The sequence below is a fragment of the Peromyscus maniculatus genome, chromosome 1 (genome assembly GCF_049852395.1).
Source record: "Peromyscus maniculatus bairdii isolate BWxNUB_F1_BW_parent chromosome 1, HU_Pman_BW_mat_3.1, whole genome shotgun sequence".
Taxonomy (NCBI): domain Eukaryota; kingdom Metazoa; phylum Chordata; class Mammalia; order Rodentia; family Cricetidae; genus Peromyscus; species Peromyscus maniculatus.
Genome location: NC_134852.1, coordinates 190,734,533 through 190,742,807, shown reverse-complemented (window position 1 = coordinate 190,742,807; position 8,275 = coordinate 190,734,533). Strand labels below are relative to the sequence as shown.

Below are 8,275 nucleotides of genomic sequence, written 5' to 3'. Positions count from 1 at the left end.
GTTTCAGCAGCTAAAGCAAGTCACGTGACTACAGGAACCATCAAGACAGGTAGGAGACACAGTCCTGTCACGTGTGAGCAGGAGGCGTGCTGGATGTGTGTGAACAGCCCTAATGACAGCCACACAGGTGATATCGAGGGAGGTGAGTGATAGCAATGTCACTTATCTGCAAGTCAAAGCCCCAACCAGACTGCTAGCTCTTGCTTAGATACTATAAAGTTTCCAGAAGTGAGTAAGTAGAAATCTCTGAGAGGGATGCAGATGTGAACTGAAAAACATGGAAACAGAGGAAAGAAAAGCAGGAACAAATTTAAACTGTCAGTCAGATGTGGGGGTATTCCTTTCTAGCCCCAGCAGTCAGAAATCTGAGGCAGGGGGATCAAGAGTTCTGGGCTAGCCTAGGCTATGTAGCAAGACCCCGTCTCAAAAACTCAAAACAGGACCAGAAAGATGGTTCAGTGAATGGAAATATTTACCACAAGAACCTAATGACCCCCAGGGCCCACATGAAAAACTGGGTGTGTTAGCACACAGGCTATAATCCCATCACTCTGCTGCTGTGGGAGGCAGAAACAGGAGAATCGTCCAGAAGCTCAGAGGCCAGCTGGCCTGGAGTACAATACAGCAGAGAAAAGAAACAAGAGAGACCTTGAGCAAAGTAGAAGAAAACCAAGTCTGCAAGTTGTCCTCTCACCTTCCCACATCACACTGTAGCACACACATGCACACCTCACACTAACACACACTTATTTCACATGCACACAATCTCACACGCACATGCACACAGTTTTTTCCTAATTAAAAACAAACACAGAACAGCCAAGCGACGACAGCTTGACAAGGAACTTCAGCAGGGACACTTCGTTAGATAAATTAACTAAATAAGCATTTATGATGAAGTTACAAAATCAGCTTTAAAAATAAGGGAATAAAAATCTTCCTGGAGGGATTTTTATCAAAAAGAGACATTTCATGTAAACAAACTTCCTGTTACCCAGCAACCCTCCTCTGGAGTTCCCCCTGATGGAGTAATTGCATTTGGCAGCTGGTACAACCTTGAAATGATCTGTTTGTCTTCCTTGCTCCCCAAGTGTAGAGGTCACTGCAGATAATAAATAATGTGGAGGCTGCTCATTATTTTCTGGCATATGATAAAATGGTGGAATTGCCTGGAAATACTCCTTTTAGCCCTCTTCACATCGACTCTGTGCACAGAGTTGGGTCATACTAGATGCACATTTCAAAGCCTAAAGATATTTACAGTTTGGAATAAAGATAACCTCCATGGGGATGCGAGGGCAGATAAGCATTATGTACTTTATCTACTGTGTAGCTGTGTAATCAATAAACAAACATTCATTATTAATATGAATTTGAAGCTTGGCTCCGCCAGTGCTAGCTACATATTTACAGACACTTGTTAATTTAGAGCAACAACGTATTTAGCCTTTGATGGTTGAATTAATATGTGTGGGCGTATATATGATATAATTTTGTATGTATATGTCTTTAAACAACATATGGCATTAGTAAACACCACATACATGATGACTTTGATGGGTTCCATATCGTGCTCTCTATCAAAAGATAACTTTCTCTTCTCCTTCTCTGACTAGACGTACCCCTGCTACATGCCTCTGTAATGTGCAGTCCTCCTCAGGGCTAAACAGCATCGAAAGAGAATTTTAAGTTTTCTTTTCATGGCTGGTGTCCCCTCACCAGTCTGGGGGCAGGTAGAGGCTTGGTAGGTCTTCCAACAAATCCTGGTGTTAGAAGACTTGCTTACATGTGCCCTGAGACTGTACAAGTGGCCACCCTAATTAACTGGGGAATGTGGAGAGGGAAGTAATTTTCTGAGGTTTCCCAGGACTTTATGGAGATTTGTTTTTTTAAAAGGAGAAAACTGCTGAGTCATAGCATGCCTGTTAAAGAGCAGATAATCTTAACTGGCCTGGCGATTTGTAATCTCACTGCTTGGGCATGTAGCTGCTACCAGGTGCCCCATTAAGGAAGCAAACAATCACAACTATTCATTGTTCAATCTTTCAACTCTGACTGCCGAGCAAGGAGATTCACTTGAGCTAGTGTCAGAAAGAAAAGAGGTAAGGCTGAGTTCAGGACCTGCAGAATGCACCTCAGAATCCTGGGGCGGGAACCAAGCTGGGTGTCTAGGTCATCATGAGTAAGGTAACCTTGGGCTCCTCTCAGATCCGTGTGGTCTGGACACTAGCTCTCCCTAACTCTTCAGGCTGCCTCTCTTTACTGCTCTATTCAATTAGGGAAAGCTTCTTAGCTTTATCTCCTATCTGTCTGTCTATCATCTGTCTGTCTGTCTGTCATCTATCTGTCTATCATCTGTCTGTCTATCATCTATCATCTATCTATCTATCTATCCATCTATAATGGTGTGTGTGGAGACACACACACACACACACACACACACAGAAAGAGAGAGAGAGAGAGAGAGAGAGAGAGAGAGAGAGAGAGAGAGAGAGAGAGAGAGAGAGAGCGCTTAGTTCCAGCTGCACCCTGAGAATTACTAATTTGGAAGCCATCAGACTTAACTTCCAGTCGTGAATCTGATTGTTCCAAATAGGGCCAGATGTCTCTACTGGTCTAATTCATAATCTCTAATTGTTTATTACAAGCATGGTTGTTGAATCATCAATTCACTCTGAAGAGGGGCGCTGTGGAATAAGGCTTATTATGGTTTGGATGTGAAGGGTCCTGCAAAGGGCTCCTGTGGTGAGGACCTGGTCCCCAGCTGGTGGTTCCAATCACTGAGAGCTAATTATATCCTGAGGGCTCTGGACCATTCATTAATTAATCCACAGATAGATTAATAGTTCTGTGACCTCATAAGGAAGAAATGCATCATTGGGGATATGGCTTTGGAAAAATATCTTACCTCGTGTTCCTTCTTGTCTCTTTGCCTGGCTTCTTCCTGGCTGCCATGAGGTGATAACACTGCCCTACCTTACCCATCTGCCATGATAATCTGCCTCACAGCTCCCCGCCCCTCTCATGAAGCTACCTAATCAGAAGCCAAAAGAAATATGCTCCTATTTTAAAAGTTTCTCTTGGGCATTTGTCACGGCAGTGACACACTAGCATGGGCATAGGAACAGCATAAATTCATGGTGGTCCCTAATACCATGAGAGCTCAGTTGGCTCAGCTGATGACAGGAAAATGAAATCAATCTTGTCGGATCTGGACGCAGTCATAAGTGGGAAGTACTGTCTAAGGTAAGTACTTCAAGAACTTTTTACAGGCAGCGCAAAAGACTTTCACATTCTCAGACACCACAGGCTTTGCTCACCTGCTGCCTATGTATGGACAGTTTTGGTAGCAAAGTTTATCATCTTCAGCATGTGGTAAGACTGTAAAGACCGAACAAGATGCTCTGGACAGAGTGTTTGCCCAGAGGTGGCACGTTCATGCATGAGCTGAGTCCTCCGAAATCAGTGAACTTAGTATTCCGGGATCTGTATAGCTATCTCCTCTTTTGCCTTTGAAGCCTTTTCCTTCCTCATCCTCTTTGAACACACACAGCATTTACCGTGCCGTGGGTATAACTGTTACAATGCTTGTGGTAGCCGAGCAATGTCAATATCATTATTCTTTGGAGAACATTCTTTTGGTTGTTTTTGTGTTAACAGAATATAGAGTTCATCTTTGGTAGTCAGGAGCCACTGGTTTCGGTCGATTTTGAGAGCTGTTCCCTTGAGGACATTAAGAGCATACACACTAGAAGTCTTTTGGTAGAATTTTACTTTAAATGAGCTGCACAATTTCCTAAAAATAAGACCACATGCATTCTTCTCTTTAGAATTTTCTTCCTTTCTTTTTACTTGGCTTAATCTCTAATTGTTATTCATTTTTCAGATCTTAGCTTGACACATAAACTCAGGTAGGGAGACTATAAAAACAGTTTTCTACAAACTGAGTTTCTGTTGGGAGCATGCTTCTTTCTGGTTTGGGAGGGAGCCATTGACTCTTGGTCAATCTGGGGTTCACTGCTTCCCTGGGGTTGTACAAAAGTTTGGGTATCTAGCATTGGGGGTAGGAGATTAGGAGTGGAGGCATCTGTTTTCCTGAAAGTTTTGTGGTTTCATCCTTCTTTAGAGCTGAATAGTACACTATTTTATGTATGTGCCAGGTTTTCATTATCCATTCAACATAGATGTTGATGGATATCTAGGTTGTTTCCATATTCCACTATAGTGAATAGAGTAGCTTTAAACAAGAGTGTACAGTTATTTTTGTGGTAGGGTATGAAGTTCTCAGGACATAGGCTAGCGTGGAATAGCTAGGTCATATGGCATTTCTATTTTTAATTTTTCTGAGAAACCTCCAAATTGATTTCCATAATGGCCATTTTAATTTGCATCCCAGCCAGCAGTGAATAATGGTTCCTTTTTCTCCACATCCTCTCCAATAAGTGTTGTCAGATTTCTTGATGATAGCCATTCTCACTGAGGGTGAGGCAGTATCTCAAATTAATTTGAATTTGCCTTTCTCTGATGGCTAGGGATGTTGAATACTTTTAAAAGTAGTTTTTGGCCGGGCGGCAGTGGCGCATGCCTTTAATCCCAGCACTCAGGAGGCAGAGCCAGGCAGATCTCTGTGAATTTGAGGCCAGTGTGGTCTCCAAAGCGTGTTCCAGGAAAGGCGCAAAGCTACATAGAGAAACCCTGTCTCAAACAAAACAAACAAACAAACAAAAACAACAACAACAACAAAAGTAGTTTTCGGCTATACCTGTTTCTTTTTCTTTTTAGAAAACTGCCTATTCCATTTATTTGCTCATTTGTTGATTGACAGCTTTACTTCCTTATTTAATTTCTGCAATTCTTTGTAAATTCTGGGTTTTTAACCGCTTGTTTAAAATATAGCTGACAAAAGCTTTTTCCCCCATTCTGTGGACCATCTGTGAGCGCTTCCAAAAGTTCCCTTTGCTGTGCCGAAACTCTTACTGGGATTACTATGAAACATACACTCCAAATATCTAGAAAAGCAGAAGAATTTCTAACTGCATATCATCTCACAAAATTAGAGGCAGAAGACAGAAATAATTTCAATATACAGTTACAAGCAATGAACTAGAAGCTGTAATCAAAAGCCACCCCTCAGAGAAAACCCAGGACCAGATGGATCCCCTGCTGAGTTCTAGCAAACTTTCAAAGAGGACCTCACACCAATTCTTCTTAAATTATTCCACAAAAGTTAAGGAACACTGCCAAATTCATCCTATGAAATTGCTCTTATTCTGGTACTGGAATTAATCTATAGATTTGATGTGATACCTATGAAAACCCTGGTGTTATATTTTACAGATTTGAAGGGGGAAAGCAATGCAAGAACTCATATGGAACAGAAGACCACAAGTAGCTGAACAATACACCGCTGGAAGTATTAAAATACCCACCCTCAAACTATACAGCAGAACCACAGTGGTAGAGACAGCCCGGTACCAGCGTAAGAACAAAGTGGTAAACCAGTGAGGTCGACTGGAGGGCCGAGAAGTTAACTGACAGCAGAGGTTTATTTTCCAAAAAATTCATTTATTTTTATTTTATGTGGATGAGTGTTTTGTCTTCCTGTATAGATGTATGTGCACCATGTGTGGGCCTGGTGCCTTCAGAAGAGGGCATTGGATCCCCTAGAACTGGAGTAATGGCAGATTGTGGGATAGCACGTGGGTGCCGAGGACTCAAACCAGGTTCTCTGCAAGAGCAGCAAGTGCTCGGGTTGGAGTCGTCCCCCCAACCCCGACTCCATCTCATTTTACAAAGGAGACAAAAACACCCTGGGAAAGAGACAACAAAAGGAAAACTGGATCTCCATTTGGAGAAAAATGAACATAGATAAATATATTTCATGAATCGATTAGAAATTAATTGAAGATCTTAATTTCAGACATGAAATCCTGACGCTTCTGGATGAAAACATAGGGAACCCTCTTTAAGACTCTTCCGGTTAAGGGCCGATGAGGGAGAGGCATTTTCTTCAGTGGTGTGGCCGCCAATTGGGGGCCATGCTCCTGTGAGCAAACACTCATCCGTGCTCCCGGAAACAGCTCTAATCAACTCATGAGTCACAGAAACAAACGTGGGAAGACATGGAAATAGAAGGGAGCCACTTGAGAAGAGGGAGGGAGAGGGTGATGGGGGTATGATCAAAATATGTAATATCCATGAATGAAAATGTCATAATGAAGCCCTTATTGTTATATGATAATAAAAAACACACCCTGCCCTAAAAAGGAAAAATTAATCTTGTTCCTACGGAACCTGGAGAAAAGAGAGCCAGGATGGTACAGGCAGCCAAAGGAGCCAGACTGAGGAAGGCTAGACAGTGTCTGTGAGGTTGCAATCTGTCACTTAGGCATTTCCCTTCTTCACTGTTTGTCAAAAGCCAATCACAAACTCAATCCTTTTTTTTTCTTTCAGATCCTATCCTTTCTTTTTTTTAATTTATTTTTTAAACAAACTCAGTTCTTACTCAAAAGTAGGACTGTACCTTTTGAAAACCAATCTGTGGGTGTGTTTTACCACCCCCTGTTCACATGTGAGTCGGTTTTCCATTTCTGTGACCAAATACCACCCCCCACCCCCACCCCCAAAAAAATCAACTTAAAAGAAGAAAGCTTTATTTTGGCTCCTGGCTTCAGAGACTTTTGTCCTTGGTTGGCTGGTGCCTTTGTTTTGGGGACTGTGGTGAAGCAGAACTTTCCTACAGAAGGGAATGGTCGATAGAGTACAGCAGCTCATCCCCTGCCCCTGAGAAGGATGAGGGAGGGGAGGGGAGAGGAGGAGAAGGAAAGGGGAGAGGTGATGAGTGAGTGAGAGAGAGAGAGAGAGAGAGAGAGAGGTAGCCATTCCAGCTTTGATCTGGAAGTTCCAACCCCCATTGAGGCTTAGGTAATGGTCACACCTACAAGGTGGGGGCCAAGAGAGGACCCTGAAGACCCGAGATCCAGATGCACCGCTCCCTTGGTTCCTGGACCCTGGACGCTGGAGGTAGACCGAGCAGAGTTCTCCAGAGAACACCGCCGGACTGCGCCACACCTTTCCCAGACCCTGTAAACTATCCCTTCACTTGTTAGTTACCCCACAAAATAAACCTCCCTTTTAACTACGTGGAGTGACCTTAATAATTTCACCAAGCTTGAGTGTTCATGGGCCAGGTTCCTAAGATATTCAAGCACTTCCCAGTGACCCACTGTCCCAGCCAGGCCCTACCTCCTAAAGTTTCCACCACTTCTCCATAGCACCATCGCCTGGGACCAAGCCTTAGGAAGACCTTCCAGATCCAAACCATAGCAGTAAGACCACACACATTTAATTGTGACACTGAAACATGTAAGTCTCCCGTTAGTGGGATTGTCCGTCTAATATCCATCTGCTGCTCTTCAAAAGCCCACACTGTATTAGGCCAAGAACCTGATTTCCTTGCTGTCTTCTTCCTCACACCTAGTTAACTGCTCAGAATGAAAAGAGTGCACGATAAATACTTCTTGGAGGTTGAAAGAGCCCATTGAAAAAGTCCAAAGGGATGTAAACTCCATGCCGCCTAAGAAATAGTGAGAGGAAATTGAAGTTCAGCCTGCGACGGCTCACTGGCAAGGAAGGGACTCTTCAAGCATCTGATGTACCGGGGAAGGCCACTGGCAACTGGTGGTAGATCTTATCTGGCTGTAAAGACCAACTCTGTAACAGCTTGGAGCACTTTTACAGTGACATGGAGTGCCCGAATGGGACATAAGTGTTTTAAGTGCTTGTTGAAAGATCATTTGTTGGGAATGTTGCCAGAAATGACTAATACGTTGGATCAGGTCGTGAGATCCGATGACTTTTATGGAGCCCTGAGATGAGATGGTTCTGTGATTTGAGAAGTGTGCTATTTACTCACTTTTAGTGCAGCAAAACAAAGTGTGACTGACTGCCCTTTGGCACTAAGCAAGCAAGTTTTGTCACCCACCACTGGGGGCGGAGTTGGAGGATGAGGGTCTGGGAAAGACGGGCAGATGTGGCTCTAGTGTCCTTCATAAAGGAAGTGGATGTGGAGAGAAGCGGCAGCAGCAGATGGAGGGTGGGGTAGGCTTGAGGGTCCTGCTGCCGACTGTTCCTGCCATCCACTCTCTCTGCAGTTTGGTTTTATGGGGGTGATAAAGCGCATTTGCTCCCAGGAATTCAAACTGAATTTCTGTTCTTGCAATCCAACCTGTCCCGACTTCCCCATTCCTGTAGGAGATACTCTAACAAGCTGTGG

At 43.6% G+C, this 8,275-nt stretch overlaps 1 long non-coding RNA gene across 1 annotated transcript; it reads left to right on the top strand.

Annotated features, from left to right (window-relative positions):
* LOC143271129 (uncharacterized) lies at positions 1-8,041 on the top strand. The gene is made up of 3 exons (XR_013048345.1): positions 1-2,102; positions 2,959-3,246; positions 5,338-8,041. It is a non-coding gene; the product is annotated as an uncharacterized LOC143271129 (long non-coding RNA).
* Positions 8,042-8,275: the final 234 nt, after the last annotated feature.